Source organism: Chiloscyllium punctatum, chromosome 1 (genome assembly GCF_047496795.1).
Source record: "Chiloscyllium punctatum isolate Juve2018m chromosome 1, sChiPun1.3, whole genome shotgun sequence".
NCBI classification, from domain to species: Eukaryota; Metazoa; Chordata; class Chondrichthyes; order Orectolobiformes; family Hemiscylliidae; genus Chiloscyllium; species Chiloscyllium punctatum.
In genome coordinates, this window is record NC_092739.1 from 105,150,125 (window position 1) to 105,166,598 (window position 16,474).

The following is a 16,474-nucleotide window of genomic DNA, read 5'->3' on the forward strand; positions in this document are numbered from 1 at the left end:
CCAGCACTCAACTATCTTCAATTGCTTCATCAATAACCTTCCTTCCGTATGGGGATGTTCGCCAACAATTGCACAATAGTCAGCACCATTCTTGACATTGAAACAACCCATGTTCAAATGTAACAAGATTGGACAAAAGCTAGGCTTGGGCTGACAAGTGGTGAGTTACATTTGCACCACCCACATGACAATATCCAATGACAATCTAACAGCTACACCTTTACATTCAATGGTGTCACCATCACTGGATCCCCCACAATTAACATCGTGGGGGCTGCCATTGGCTGGATACTCAACTGGACTCAACACATAAATACAGTAGCTGCAAGAAGAGGTCAGAGGCTAAGATACTGCGGCAAATCAAAGACAGTCCAACATCTCCAAGTCACAATTCAGGAGTGAGGTGGAATACTTCAGACGGACCCAGAACACAACTTGTGGGCTTTCATATTTTTCAGCGGAAGGTCTAATTTATCAGAATTCTTTGGAGGAGAGGTAGGGTACTCTTCTGGAGTGATCAAGGGACAGTTTTATTTTGGTGATGGGATTGGTAGGGGAGGGAAGAGGGGTGTGTGCTTTGGGAAAGGCCAGGTGTGTTTTGAGATAGTTAAGGTAGATGTGAATGCACATAAAAAATGGATCAGGACAATGGAACCATCAAGACTTCAAGGTTTTTAAATTCCCTTGGAATTACCAAGGTATCGAGGCATTTAAATTGTTTTTTAATAATCAACAATTTCAAAGAAATCAAGCTTGCTATTTCAGTTTCTTGCTATGGACTGAGGGTGATCATTACAGAACATGTGCAACATGATTGATTTCATAATCTATGACTATCACAGGAGGGTTCCTGTCAGTTTAGTTTGACTGATGGTTCCAAGTAATTTTAAAGTCTGACATGGAGCTGTGAACATTTGTGCTTGTTTCTATAGGGGAATAAATAGTTGAAAGAAATTAAGTGTCATGAACGGGTTTTATCAATTACATTAATTTGAGAAGAGTGAACTAATCAATTGATACTTACAATGTCACTTACTTTCATCTTCGCATACATCCTGAGGTTTACTAAAAGTGGATATTGATTAAGTTGCTTTGGAGGGTCTAAGGGCAAAGAGACATGAGTGGGAGCACATGAGTTGTCAATAAATTGGCATATTGGCTATAAAGGACCAGAAGGTGGGTAGAAGAGAACAACTGCACATGGATGGAGCATAAGAGATGATTGCCATTTGGCGTTTTATACCTTTTTTGTTTACCATGGGACAAAGTGGCCTCAGCACCTAGGCTGGCCTTTTATATTGTCTGCCTCTGTATCCGGCAGCCCCCACAGTTTTCGCTCCATTATTTCTGGGGTTGGTAGGTTTAATGTTCATTCATACTTCATCCCAAAATGACAACCTGACCATCTGATACAGCAAGTTGGACTCGTGGAGTTAGGATTTTCATGACTGTGCTCTTTACCCAGTGGTGAAAATTCTGGCCAATGCCTCTCTCAATTTATAAAGCCATTTTCTGTGCACTTTATTAACCACTTTCTCAACTTGCCCTACAACCTTCAATGAATTTTGCATATATAAACAAGATTCCATAACTCCTACACTTCCTTTAGCATAGATTGTCACACTGATTTGGGCGGCTGGGTGGCATGGTGGCTTCATGGTTAGCACTACTGCCTCACAGCGCCAGGGACCCGGGTTCAATTCCAACCTCGGGCGACTGCCTGTGTGGAATTTGCACATTCTCCCCATGTCCGTGTGGGATTCTTCTGGGTGTTCTGGTTCCCTCCCACAATCCAAAGATGTGCATTTTAGGTGAATTGGCCATTACCCATAGCGTTCACGGATGTGTAGGTTAGATGCATTAGTTTGGGGTAAATGTAGAGAAGTAGGGGAATGGGTCTGGGTAGTTTACTCTTTGGAGGGTTGGTATGGACTTGTAGGGCTGAATGACCTGTTTCCACACTGGAGGGATTCTATGATTAAAAAAACAGCAGAGATGGTATTTGTAGATCCAGATTTTGAGTACATAAACTGATTGTTTCCACATACGACCCCCACCATCCTGCACAGTTATTAAATCCTTCAGTTATAACTGGTGCAGAGAGAACAACCTTTTCCAGCTGATAAAGGAAAATAATTCTCACTAAACCCTAATGCGTGACGAACACATTGAACTTCATCAGTAAAAGTAGCTAATGAGTAATATGAGAAATAGTTTTAATTTAGAGTGTTTGTAGCTATCACTCACTTACCTCAGTGTTTGCAGAAATGAGAAAAACCTGCATTTTCTGAGTTCAATCAGCATTGAGTAGACTTTTAATAACTCTGAATTATGTATTTATAAACATAAATTACCCTCAATTTGAAATGATCTTAACTAGTTATAGAGTCGTACAGCACGGAAACAGACCCTTTGGTCCAACCCCTCCATGACAATCATAATCCCAAACTAAACTAGTCTCACTTGTCTGCGCTTGACCCATATCCCTCCAAACATTTCTTATTCATGCACATATCTAAATGTCTTTTATATGTTTTAACTATACCTGTATCCACCACTTCCTCTGGAAGTTAATGCCATACATGAACCACTCTGCATAAAATAAAATGCCCCCGTGTCTTTTTTAAATCTTTCTCGTCTCAACTTAAAAATATGCTCCCTAGTCTTCAACTCCCCACCCTCGGGAAAAGACACCTGCCATTCATCTTATCTACACCCATCATGATTTTATAAACCTCCTACATTTCAATGAGAAAAGTCTCAGCTTAGCAGTCTCTCCTTATAACTCAAAACCTCCCATTCCCAGGAACATCCTGATAAATCTCTTCTGAACCCTCTCTAGCTTAATAATATCCTTCGTATAACACAGTGATCGAACTGGACACAATACTCCAGAAAAGGCCTCACCAACATCTTGTACAGCCTCAACATAATGTCCCAATTTCGATACTCAAAGACTGAGCAAAGAAGGTCTGTGTGTTAAACAGCCTCGTAATCACCCTGTCTGTATATGATGCAAACTTCAAAGAACTATGTACCTGAACCCTTAACGTCTCTGTTCTGCAACACTACCCAAGGCCCGCTTTTTAAATATATAAGTCTTGTCCTTGTTTGTCTTACCAAATTGGAATACCTCACATTTATCCAAGTTACATTCCATCTGTCACCGTTCAGCCCATTGAACCAATTGATCAAGATCTCTTTGTATCTTAGATAAACTTCCTCATTGCCCACGATCTCACCAATTTTGGTATCAATTGCAAACTTACGAACCATGCCTTCTATATTCTCATCTAAATCATTTAGATCAATGGCAAATAAAAGTAGACCCAGCACCAGTTCCTGTGGAACACAGCTGGTCACAGGTTTCCAGTCCGAAAAACAGCTAGTTGACAAAAATAAGGAGCTAAGCAGAATAAGATGATTATATATAGTATACAGATATATCATTGTTGATATAATGCATTATTTGCCAATAGATAGTAAACCAATAACATCTATTGATAGTGCATAATATCTGGATTCTTAATTGCAGAAATTCAAAAAGTTAGAGATATTTTAACCTGTAGTTCTGCTGTACACCCCTTTGCAAAATCAAAAAATGAAGCGCGCACAGACATAATAGCCAAAACACTGTCAAGTTGTTGTGCAAGAGACATTTTATTCTTTAATTAGTTGCTAACATAAAACACAGGCATTATGGAAAAAGGTACACGTAGTCCAAGCTTTTCTATTTGCAATCATCAGGACAGAATTACAATACCAAATCTCAAAGGAAACATTTTTTCTGCATTAGCACGGTCTTCTGGAGCAATATAACTAACTCATTGTTCTGACCTGATGAGCGCAAGGTTAAAAGCTTTGAATGCTTGACTTTTTCCAACAATTTTATCCTCTCCTTGGACGTGCTTATTTCTCGTTTTCTTCTGCATATCAAAGACAAACTAATTTGAGGGTATTAATGCTGATCTGAGTTTAGGCAGTTTGAAGCAACATCAAGGATTGCTGCTGTTGAACAACTCCTCTCACTAAGTGACAGCACATTTTTGTTCAGACCTCCAATTTAAAAGACGATCCACGACTTGGGGCCAAAAAATGAAAACTCACGCTGACCTGCTCTATGACAGACTGCAGGAATGCCAAAAAATTTACTTTTAAAGCTTTAAATGCTTTTACTATTCAAAATTTTTATAATGTTCAATCCTGCCCAGGAACAAGGGTGAAACTTGTTCCCTGAGTATCAAGAGCTCAGCGCTAAATTATACAGCAGAACCACAAAGATTGTAATCTCTGAATTACTGCCTCATCTACATACAAACTGACATAGGGTACATAAAATTAGAAAGATATATACATGGCTCAAACACTGCTGCAGGAGAAGTGGATTTGACTAACGGGCTATTGGCAAATTTGAGGCAGTACTGTTGAAGGATATACATTTGACCTGTGCTGGGGCCAGTGTTCTTGCCAACTGCATAACTCAGGAAGCAGAGAGAGTTTTAAACTAAATAGTGGGGGTAAGGGAACAAATATGGAAAGTTGTGATTTACCATAGAGTAAAATCAAGCAAGAAGGGGAAATAAGAAAAGTCAGAGAATAGCAGAAAGAGGCAGTGAGAAATAAGCTTAGGAACATACTAATCACTCAGACTAGATGTTGGAAAGATAACAAAAAGAAAAAAATAATGTTTGCACCTTGACATTCATAACAAAATAACTATCAAGAATTTTGACACAACCGGCAGCAAAACTGCTAGTTTGGTTTTCACCTCGTCTACCACCTCAACATGCACTCCTTCCACTGACACATAGGCAATAGTGTGTAGCAACCACAAGGAGAACTGCACTAGTCATAGAGTCATAGAGATGTACAGCATGGAAACACACCTTTTGGTCCAACTCGCTCATGCCGACCAGATATCCCAACCCAATCTAGCCTCACCTGCCAGCACCCGGCCCATATCCCTCCAAAACCTTCATATTCAAATATCCGTCCAGATGCCTTTTAAAAGTTGCAATCATAGCAGCCTCCACCACTTCCTCTGGCAGCTCATTCCATGCACGTACCACCCTCTGTACGAAAAGGTTGCCCCTTCGGTCTCTTTTATATCTTTCCCCTCTCACCCTAAAACTATGGCTTCTAGTTCTGGACTCCCCCACCCTAGGGAAGAGATTTTGTCTATTTATCCTATCCATGCCCCTCAATTTTGTAAACCTCTATGAGGTCACCCTTCAGCCTCCGATGCTCCAGGGAGAACAGCCCCAGCCTGCTCAGCATCTCCCAATAGCTCAAATCCTCCAACCCAGGCAACATCCTTGTAAATCTTTTCTGAACCCTTTCAAGTTTCACAACATCTTTCTGATAGGAAGGAGACCAGAATTGCACGCAATATTCCAACAAAGGTCCAACAAATGTACTGTACAGCCACAACATGACCTCCCAACTCCTGTACTCAATACTCTGACCAATAAAGGAAAGCATACCAAATGCCTTCTTCATTATCCTATCTACCTGCGACTCCACTTTCAAGGAGCTATGAATCTGCAGTCCACGGTCTCTTTGTTCAGCAACACTCCCCAGATCCTTAGCATTAAGTGTATAAGTCCTGCTAAGATTTGCTTTCCCAAAATGCAGCACCTCGTATTTATCTAAATTAAACTAAATCTGCCACACCTCAGCTCATTGGTCCATCTGATCAAGATCTCATTGTAATCTGAGGTAACCTTCTTCGCTGTCCACTACATCTCCAATTTTGGTCTCATCTGCAAACTTACTAACCATACCTCTTCTGCTCACATCCAAATCATTTATATAAATGACGAAAAATTGTGGACCCAGCACCGATCCTTGTGCACTCCACTGGTCACAGGCCTCCAGTCAGAAAAACAACCCTCCATCACCATCCTTTGTCTTCTACCTTTGAGCTAGTTCTGTATCCAAATGGCTAGTTCTCCCTGTATTCCATGAGATCTAACCTTGCTAACCAGTATGCCAAGAGGAACCTTGTTGAATGCCTTACTGAAGTCCATATAGATTACGTCCACCGCTCTGCCCTCATCAATCCTTTTTGTTACTTGTTCAAAAAAACTCAATCAAGTTTGTGAGACATGATTCCCTATGCTCAAAGCCATGTTGACTATCCCTCACCAGTCAGTCCTTGCCTTTCCAAATACATGTACATCCTGTCCCTCAGGATTCCCTCCAACAACTTGCCCACCACTGACGACAGGCTCACTGGTCTATAGTTCCCTGGCTTGTCATCAAGGCTCCTTTGACAACAAATTCCAAACCTGTGACTTCTGTCTCCTAGGAGATGTGTGGCAGAATTGGACCATTGTGTACACAATCCCAAGCTCATACATCATCTTGACTTGGAACTAAATTGCTGTTCCTTTGCTGTCACTTGATAAAAATCAATGAGGGTGCTCCCTCCCTATATGGTCTCTGATATCAGGGTTCTTAGCAGAGACGGTAATGCAGAGACTCAAACAAACAGCTCTGCTAACCATCCAACCCAAACTTTGGGCCCGCTATGTGAATGACACCTTTGTCATCACTAAACAAAACAAATTAGAGAGAACCTTCAAGACCATCAATAATACCCTTACTGGCATAAAATTCACTAAAAAGAGGAGGAAACCAACAAACTGCCATTCCTAGATGTCACAGTAGAGCGAACAGTCTTCAATCTGGCGTCTACAGGTTAACAACACATACGGACCAAATATTGAAGCAATCATCCCAACATCCACAAACGAAGCTGCATCAGAACATTATTTCAATGAGCCACCACACATTGCAGCACAGAGGAACTACGCAGAGCAGAAGAAAATCACCTATACAGTGTATTCAAAAAGAATGGGTACCCAATGAACACAGACCACCGATTTCTCAGCAACAAACCCAAACAAGCAGACAAAACGCATCCAGAAACCCTAGCCACTCTCCCCTACATCAAAGGCATCTCAGAAATGACCACTCAGACCTCTTGGCATCATGGTAGCCCACAAAACCCACCAACACATTAAAACAGCAGCTAATGAACTTGAAAGATCCCATACAGACAACAAGCAAAATTAATGTCATTTACAAAATACCGTGCAAGAACTATAACAAACACTACATTGGACAAACGGGCAGAAAACTAGCCACCAGAATAGATGAACATCAACGAGCCACAAAACGACATGACCCTCCCTCATTAGTATCCTTACACACAGATGAGGAAGGACACCACTTCGACTGGAACAACACATCCATACTAGGACAAGCCAAACAGAGACATGCACGAGAATTCCTAGAAGCATGGCAGTCCAATAGAAGTGCTATCAACAAGCACATTGATTTGAACCCCATTTACCACCCCTGAGAAAAAGAACAGGAAATGACATCACCCACCCAAAGAAATTCAAACATATAAATAGAAAGCAGGAATAATCAGCAGTGCTTTTCCAGAGGCTCACTGAAGATGTTACCTAGTATGGTGACGAAACGTCTGAAAATGAACCTTCCAGCTCAGCGAGCAAACCTACATTCAAAACTCTTCTTTTCTGGAACTTTCAAACAAAAACACTTACTCAGAGATAATCTATTTTTAACTTTTCTGATATAACTCCTTGCTCTCTCTTTCACTGCAACCCCCAGCTCATCTCCTCTGCCCTGAAGCTCTTCAACCATGCACTGACTCTTGCCCCCACCCTCCTCTCTGACCTATCAACTCCATCCCCACCCCCATTCACCTACTGTACTCTTTGCTACCTTCTCCCCAGCCGCCCCTCATCTCCCCCCCCGCCCCCACCCCAATTTATGTCTCCACCCTGGAGGCTTCCTGCCTCTATTCCTGATGAAGGGCTTTTGCCCGAAATGTCGATTTTCCTGCTCCTGGGATGCTGCCTGACCTGCTGTGCTTTTCCAGCACCAATCTGATCTAAACTCTGGTTTCCAGCATCTGCAGTCCTCACTTTTGCATAATTGCATAACTGCGACTCCTCTTGCAAGGAAGTTCTCCTCCTCCCTCCACAAGAATTTCAGTGAGTCTCTCTCTCTCTCACTGCAATCCCCAGGTCATCTCCTCTGCCCTGAAGCTCTTCAACCACGTACTGACTCTTTGCTACCTTCCCCCACCCTCCTTTGCCCGAAACGTCGATTTTCCTGTTCCTCAGATGCTGGAGATCAGAGTCAAGATCAGAGTGATGATTTGGAGATGCCGGTGTTGGACTGGGGTGGACAAAGTTAAAAATCACACAACATCAGGTTATAGTCCAAAAGTTTATTTGAAAAGTACAAGCTTTCAGAGCACTGCTCCACTAGCTACCATTCGAAGGAGCAGCACTCCAAAAGCTTGTACTTTCAAATAAACCTGTTGGACTATAACCTGGTAGTGTGATTTTTAACTTTAACTGAACCAGTCACATCGATACTGTGACTACAACAGCACGTTGAAAGTAAGAGAATCAGGAGTGAGTAACACAAATTCTGACCTTAAAAGCTTTCTTGCCAACCACATGGCATGAGTCTTTTTTTTAACATGTTCATTTGTGACAAGTGGATATTGCTAACAAAGCCAGCAAATGATCAGCTGTTACGGAATGCAGCTAATCACATCACTCTGGGTTTGGAGTCATTTGTGAATGAATAAGGTTTTAATATTAATTATAGTTTCATGCTTATCACTTCTGAGACCAGCTTCAAATCCAGATAATTTTTCATTTATTCAATAATTAATTACATTTAAATTCCATAAGCTGTTGCCATTTGAACTCACATCCCCAGAATATCATCTTAGGCCATTGAATTACTAGTCTCATCTCGTCACATTACAATTATACCACCCCTGTGATGGAATACTTCCTACTTGTCCTGTAAGTGTAGCTTCAACAACATTCAAGAAACAATGTGATAGAGTACAAATCATCCAGTTTGACAAACATTTAATCCACCAGTTTAAACATTCACTCCCACCAACAACATTGCACGTGTCAACCATGTGCATTCTACGTGATAGCCAGTGTAGTAACTTGTAAAGGCTTTTTGATCACCCCTTTTCACTGGACCCAAAATGTTAATCCTGCTTTCTCTCAACGATGCTCAGTTTTTCCAGCAATTTTGGTTTTTGTTTCTGACTTCCAGCATCTGCAGTTCTTTGTTTTCTTTTGGTTGGTTATGTACCATTTTTCAAACCTGCATCATCTACTATCTAGAAGAATAAGGATAGCAGATATATGAGAACATCATCATCTGCAAAGTACCCTGACTGGTAAAAAAGGTTAATCAATATCCCAATCTAACAGTATAGTGAGAATATCTTTAAGACAGAGATAGCAGAGTTTCAAGATGGTTGTTCAGCACCATCTGAAGGACATATAGTCAGAGAGTCATAAACACGGAAACAGGCCCTTCGGCCGAACTTGTCCATGCTGACCGGGTATCCAAAACAGGACTTTCCAAGTCCCATTTGCTTGATTTGACACATATCCCTCTATACCTTTCCGATCATTGTACCTGTCCAAACTTGGTTTAAATGTTCTAAGTTAGCCGCCTCTACCACTTCTTCTGGTAACTCATTTCATAAACGCACCACCCTCCATGTGCAAAATGTTGCCCCTCAGGTCCCTTTTAAATCTGTCCCATCTCACCTTAAACCTACGCCCTTCAGTTCTGGATTCCCCTAACCCAGAGAAAAGACTATCGATCCACCTTATCTGTGCCTCTCGTGATTTTATAAATCCCAATAAGGTCACCCCTCAGACTCCTACGCTCCATGGAAAGAGTCCCAGACTATCCAGCCTCTCCTTATAAATCAAACTCTCCATCTCAATAATTCCTTGCAAATCAATTTTGCACCCTTCCAGTTTAATTACATCCTTCCTTTAGCAGGGTAATCAGGATTGTGTGCAGGACTCCAAATGTAGCCTTACCAATGTCTGGTACAGCTGGAACATGATGTCCCAACTCCTGTACTCAATCCTCTGAATGATGAAAGCAAGCATGCCAAATGCATTACTCACCATCCTGTTTACCCGTGGTGCCACTTTCAAGGAACTATGTATTTTCACCCCGGGTCTCTCTTTTTGACAACCACCCCAGGGCACTAATATTAATTGTGTAGGTCATGCCCTAGTGTGCCTTACCAAAATGTAACACCTCATATTTATCTGAATTAAACTCCATCTGCTATTCTTCAGCCCACTGTCCCAATTGGTCAAGATCCCATTGTTCTCTAAGACAACCTTCTTCACTGTCTACTATATTAGCAATATTGATGTCATTTGCAAACTTACAAACCATACCTTCGATATTCTCATGCAAATCGTTTATACATTTGACAAACAATGGACTCAGCACTGATTTTGTGGCACACAGCTGGTCACAAGCCTACAGTCTGAAGAACAGCTCTCTACCACCATCCTGTCTCCTACTATCAAACCAATTGGCTAACTCCCCCTGGATTCCATGTGATCTCATCTTTTTGACAAGTCTACCATGCAGAACCTTGTCGAAGGCCTTACTAAAGTCGTTGTAGACACCATCTACCACTCTGCCTTCATCTATTTTCTGGGTCACCTGTTCGAAAAACTTAATCAAATGTGAGACACAACTGCCCACACACAAAGCTATGCCGACTATCCCTAATTAGTCCTTGCCTTTCCAAATGCATGTAGATCCTGTCTCTCAGAATCCCCTCCAACAACACAGGCTCAGTGGTCTGAAGTTCACTGGCTTTGCCTTTACAGCCTTTCTTAAGTAATGGCATAATAATAGTCACCACTGGTCTTCTAATATCTCACCCATGGCCGTCAATGAATCATATATCTCTGCTGGAGGCCCTGCAATTTCTTCCCTCCTCTTGATGTTCTGCGACACTTGATTAAGTTTTGGGAATTTATCTACCTTTGAGTTTTAAGACCTCCAGCACTTTCTCTTTTGTAATGTGGACTCTTTTCAAGACATCATTATTTATTTCCCTGCGTTCCCTGTCTACCATGCTTTTTCCACAGTACATACTGACGACAAATATTCATTTAGGATTCACCCATCTCCTGTAACTCCACACCTAGACAACCTCATTGATCTTTAAGGGTTCTATTCCCTCCATAGTTACTCTTTTGCCTTAATATACTTTTGAATCTCTTTGGATTTTCCTTGACCTTATCTGCAAAAGCTATGTCCCCTTTCTGCCCTCCTGATTTCCCTCTTAGGTGTACGTATAGACCACCTATTATCTTCAAGGGAGTCACTTGATGCCAGCCATCTACATCTGACATATGACTCCTATTTCTTAACCAGAGCCTCAAATCTCTAGTCATCCAATGTTTCCTACTCCTGCCAGCCTTGCTCTTCACACTAACAGGAGTGTGCTGGCCCTGAACTCTCATTATCTTGTTTTTAAAAGTCTCGCATTCACCAGATGTCCCTTTCCCGCGAACAGCTTGCCCCAGTCCACTTTTGAAAGTTTCTGTCTATTACCATCAATATTTGCCATGCCCCAATTTAGAAATTGACCTTGTAGAAAAAGATAGACCTGGTCCACAACTATATTAAAACTAATTGAGTTAGTGTCACTGGTCCCAAAATTCCCCCTACTAGCACCGAAATCACTTGCCCTACCTTATTTCCCAAAAAGAGGTTGAGTTTTGCCTCTTCTGTAGTACAGCCATCTACATATTGATTGCAAAAGTTTTCCTGAACACACTTAAATTCCTCCCCATCCAAGCCCTTGACATTATGCCAGTCCCTGTCTATGTTTGGGGAGTTAAAGCCTCCTAATATTCTTAAAGCTAGCTGCAATTTCCCCACACAATTGTGCCTCAATTTCCTGCTAACTACTGGAGAGGTTATAGTACAATCCCATCAAAATGATCACCCCTTTCTTTTATCTGAGTTACAACCATATAGCTTCACTGGACAATCCCTCAGGAATATTCTCTCCACGTATTACCATGATGTTTTCCCTAATCAAAAACACCATTCACCCTCCTCTCTTGCCTCCCCCTTCTATCATTCCTATCACATCTTTACCCTGGAACAATGAGCTGCAGATCCTGACCCTCCCTCAACCATGATTCTGTAATAGCTATGATAACCCAGTTCCACGTTCCCATCCAAGGCTTCATCTGCCTTATCTGTCGGGCCTCTTGCATTGAAATAAATGTAATTTATCAGCTTTCTCTTGTTCCCTGTCATGCTTTTGCCTGCTTGCTATATTTAACTTGCTGTCTTTAACTTCTACACTAGCCTCAACCTTCTATTTTGTCTTTCAACTGTTTACGGTCCCACCTTCCTATAAGACTAGTTTATACAGTCTTGAGTAGTTCTACCAAATCTTCGTGCCAGGATATTGGTCCCCCCACCTCCAGTTCAGGCTTTTTTTTTAATCATTCATGAGATAAGGGCATCAGTAGCTAGGCCAGCATTTATTGCCCATTCATAATGCCCAGTGAGCAGTTAAGAGTCAATCACACTGCTGTGGGTCTGGACGCACGTGTAGGTCAGACCAAGTAAGGATGGCAAATTTCCTTCCCTAAAGGATTTTAGTGAACCAGATCTTTTTTTTCCTGACAATCCATAATGAATTCATGGTTATCAGTAGACTCTTAATTCCAAATTTTTATTGAATTCAAATTTCACCATCTGCCCTGGCAGGATTCGATCCCGGGTCCCTGGAACACTACCTGGGTCTCTGGATTAACTAATACCACTAGGCCATCACCTCCCCTGAAGCTGCAACCCATCTTACATGTACAGGTCCCCTCCATTCCAGAATCAATCCCAATTACCCAAAAGTCTGAATCCCTGCCCCGTGAACCAGCTACTCAGCCTTGCATTCATCTGCCCTATCCTCCTATTCCTATCTCACTGTCACATGACATCGGGAGTAATCCAGAAATTAGTATCCATGAGGTCTGGCTTTTTAACCTCCTGTCTCATTCTTTTTATTCACTGTGCAGGACCTCATCCTTTTCTTGATTTGTACTACCTGCCTACTTCTCCTGGTGGTCACCCATCTACTTGATTGAACCTGCGGTGTGGCCATCTCCCTGAAGCTACTATCCATCACACTTACTGCCTCCTGTATGCTCCTTGGTGTGTCCAGCTGCTGCTCCAACCTATCTATGTGGTCTGAAAGGATCTGCAGCCGGACACACATTGCAGATATAGTCACCAGGGATATTCAACTGCTCCCTGATCTCCCACACTGCCAGGAAGACCATACCAGTCCACTGACTGCCATTTCTGCCTTATCAACAACCAGCAAACTTGGGGTGGGGAGGAAGGGGAAAAAGTCTCTCTTGTCCTTACCTTGTTGCTGATTGCCCTCCTCAACTAAGCCAGGTATTCACTTAGGCCCACACTTCAACCTCCAAGCAGCACATTGACCACAAAGCAGCCCCTCTCAAAAATGGCCTCAAGAATGGTTAGAACATGATGAAGCATTGCCTCCCTCCCTCAACTCTCTCACTTATCTCAACTCTCAGCATTTTCACTCTCTGCAGTTTGGACTCTAGTTCAGGATGATCAATGTATTTATATTATTTTCAGTTCAGTGACTTACATGACAACAATTTAACTCATGTTTGACCAAAACTTTAACAGAGAGAACACACTATTTGTGGAAGGTTCATTGGAAATTCAGAGCTTGCTTGGCACTTCAGATACAAATATATATGAATTAATTCAAATTACAATTGAACCAGCATATTACTATTGTGCATTATACTTCTTGTGGGATTCTACAATTCATTGCTTTAATTGTTCCGACTACACCAATTCTTCAGACTATTTAACTAAAAAGTACTGAATAAAGGCTCAGTAAATAATGTGCTCTTGTAAATATGCTGCGTAAGTGTCTTGTGCCCTCTTTTATATTCCATAGGAGATGATTCACCCTTTCAAATAAAAATTATTATTCCAGTTACTACCATTGTAAAACTGATGGAACAAATGGGATTTTGTATAAAACAAGGCACAAATATTTAGCGGTCATTGATCTCTACAGCAAAGATCTCAACAATTCATCGTCTTAATCCGTCTCGGACATTTTAATTGATCATTTGCTTCACATCTATCCCATTTAATAACATAAGCAGAGGGGAAGCCAGTGGTAACATCTCTGCAATAGTATTTGAAAAGCAAATCCGACTACAGCACATGGCAAAATTTTAATTCAATAAAAATTTTGTACAAAAACACTGGTCTAATGGCAATCCCGTAACTTTGTTAGAAAACTAACGAGTTCACAAATGTCTTTTAGGGAAGGAAATCTGCCACTCTTAAATGTTTTCTGATTATTAGAGATAGATAACAAAAAGGTACTAGCTAAGCAACAACGCCCACAAGCTAGAATGATTAAAAAAAAATCCCTTCACTAGCCTTCTGTCATAACTATCAGTTATCCACAAAAACGACCACAAACACGACTGGCTAAATATGATGAATGGAAATGTTTGCTATTATCGTACTTGCATGTTAAAACTACTTAATATTTTCTGAATTGCAGAGTTTGCATTTATATAACTTCAACTTGTCAATAAACCATTTACACCAATCACAGCTCTGGTTCTAGCACTAACTTGCTGGATTGGTGCCTGGGAGAATAATGTAGAGGAAAGGATAGCAAAGATGATATGTAGAGGAAAGGATTGCAAAGATGATTCTCAATAGGAGTGAGAGAGACAGAGTAGTTGTCATGGGGGACTTCAACTTTCCAAATATTGACTGGGAACACTACAGTACGAGTACTATAGATGGGTCAGTTTTTGTCCAGTGTGTGCAGGACGGCTTCCTGACACAGTATGTAGACAGGCCAACAAGGGGCAAAGCCACATTAGATTTGGTACTGGGTAATGAGCCCGGCCAGGTGTTAGTCTTGGAAGTAGGTGAGCACTTTGGTGATAGTGATCACAATTCTGTTATGTTTCCTTTCGTGATAGAAAGAGATAGGTGTATACCACTGGGCAAGAGTTACAGCTAGGTGAAAGGCAATTATGATGCGATTAGGCAAGATTTAGGAAGCATAGGATGGGGAAGGAAACTGCAGGGGATGGACACATTAGAAATATGGAGCTTATTCAAGGAAAAGCTCCTGCGTGTCCTAGATAAGTATGTACCTGTCAGGCAGGGAGGAAGCTGTAGAGTGCAGGAACCGTGGTTTACAAAGGAAATGGAATCTCTGGTCAAGAGGAAGAGGAAGGCTGATGTTAGGATGAGATGTGAAGGCTCAGTTGAGGGTTACAAGGTAGCCAGGAAAGACCTGAAGAGAGAGCTCAGAAGAGCCAGGAGGAGACATGAGAAGTTGTTGGCGGATAGGATCAGGGTAAACACTAAGGCTTTCTATAGATATTTAAGGAATAAAAGAATGACGAGAGTAAGATTAGGGCCAATCAAGGACAGTAGTGGAAAGTTGTGTGTGGAGTTAGAGAAGATAGGGGAAGCACTAAAATATTTTTCGACAGTATTCACTCTAGAAAATGATAATGTTGTCAAGGCGAATACTGAGATACAGGCTATTAGACTAGGTGGGATTGAGGTTCACAAGGAAGAGATATTAGAAATCCTGTAGAGTGTGAAAATAGATGTCTCCTGGGCCGGATGGGATTTATCCTAGGATCCTCTGGGAAGCCAGGGAGGAGATTGCCGAGCCTTTGACATTGATCTTTAAATCGTCATTGTCTACAGGAATAGTGCCAGAGACTGGAAGATGACAAATGTGGTTCCCCTGTTCAAGAAGGGGAGTAGAGACAACCCTGGTAATTATAGACTAGTGAGCCTTACTTTAGTTGTTAGTAAAGTGTTGGAAAAGGTTATGAGAGATAGGATTTAAAATCATCTAGAAAAGAATAATTTGATTATAGAGATAGTCAGCACGGTTTTGTGAAGGGTAGGCCATGCCTCACAAACCTTATTGAGTTCTTTGAGAAGGTGACCAAACAGGTAGATGAGAGTAAACCGGTTAATGTGGTGTATATGGATTTCAGCAAGGCATTCGATAAGGTTCCCCACAGTAGGCTATTGTATAAAATGCGGAGGAATGGGATTGTGGGAGATATAGCAGTTTGTATCAGTAATTGGCTTGCTGAAAGAAGGCAGAGGGTGGTGGTTGATGGGAAATGTTCATCCTGGAGTCTAGTTAGTAGTGGTGTACCGTAAGGGTTGGTGTTGGGTCCACTGCTGTTCGTCATTTTTATAAACGACCTGGGTGAGGGCGTAGAAGGGTAGGTTAGTAAATTTGTAGACGGCTAAGGTTGGTGGAGTTGTGGATAGTGACGAAGGATGTTGTAGGTTACAGAGAGACATAGATAAGCTGCAGAGCTGGGCTGAGAGGTGGCAAATGGAGTTTAATGCGGACAAGTGTGAGGTGACTCATTTTGGTCGGAGTAACCGGAATGCAAAGTACTGGGCTAATGGTAAGATTCTTGGTAGTGTAGATGAGCAGAGAGATCTCGGTGTCCAGGTACACAGATCCTTGAAAGTTGCC

At 41.6% G+C, this 16,474-nt stretch overlaps 1 protein-coding gene across 9 annotated transcripts in view; it reads right to left on the reverse strand.

Moving 5' to 3' along the window:
* LOC140478155 (protein unc-13 homolog B-like) overlaps nt 1–16,474 on the reverse strand; it is a 566,607-nt gene that overhangs the window by 182,106 nt on the left and 368,027 nt on the right. The window lies entirely within an intron of this gene.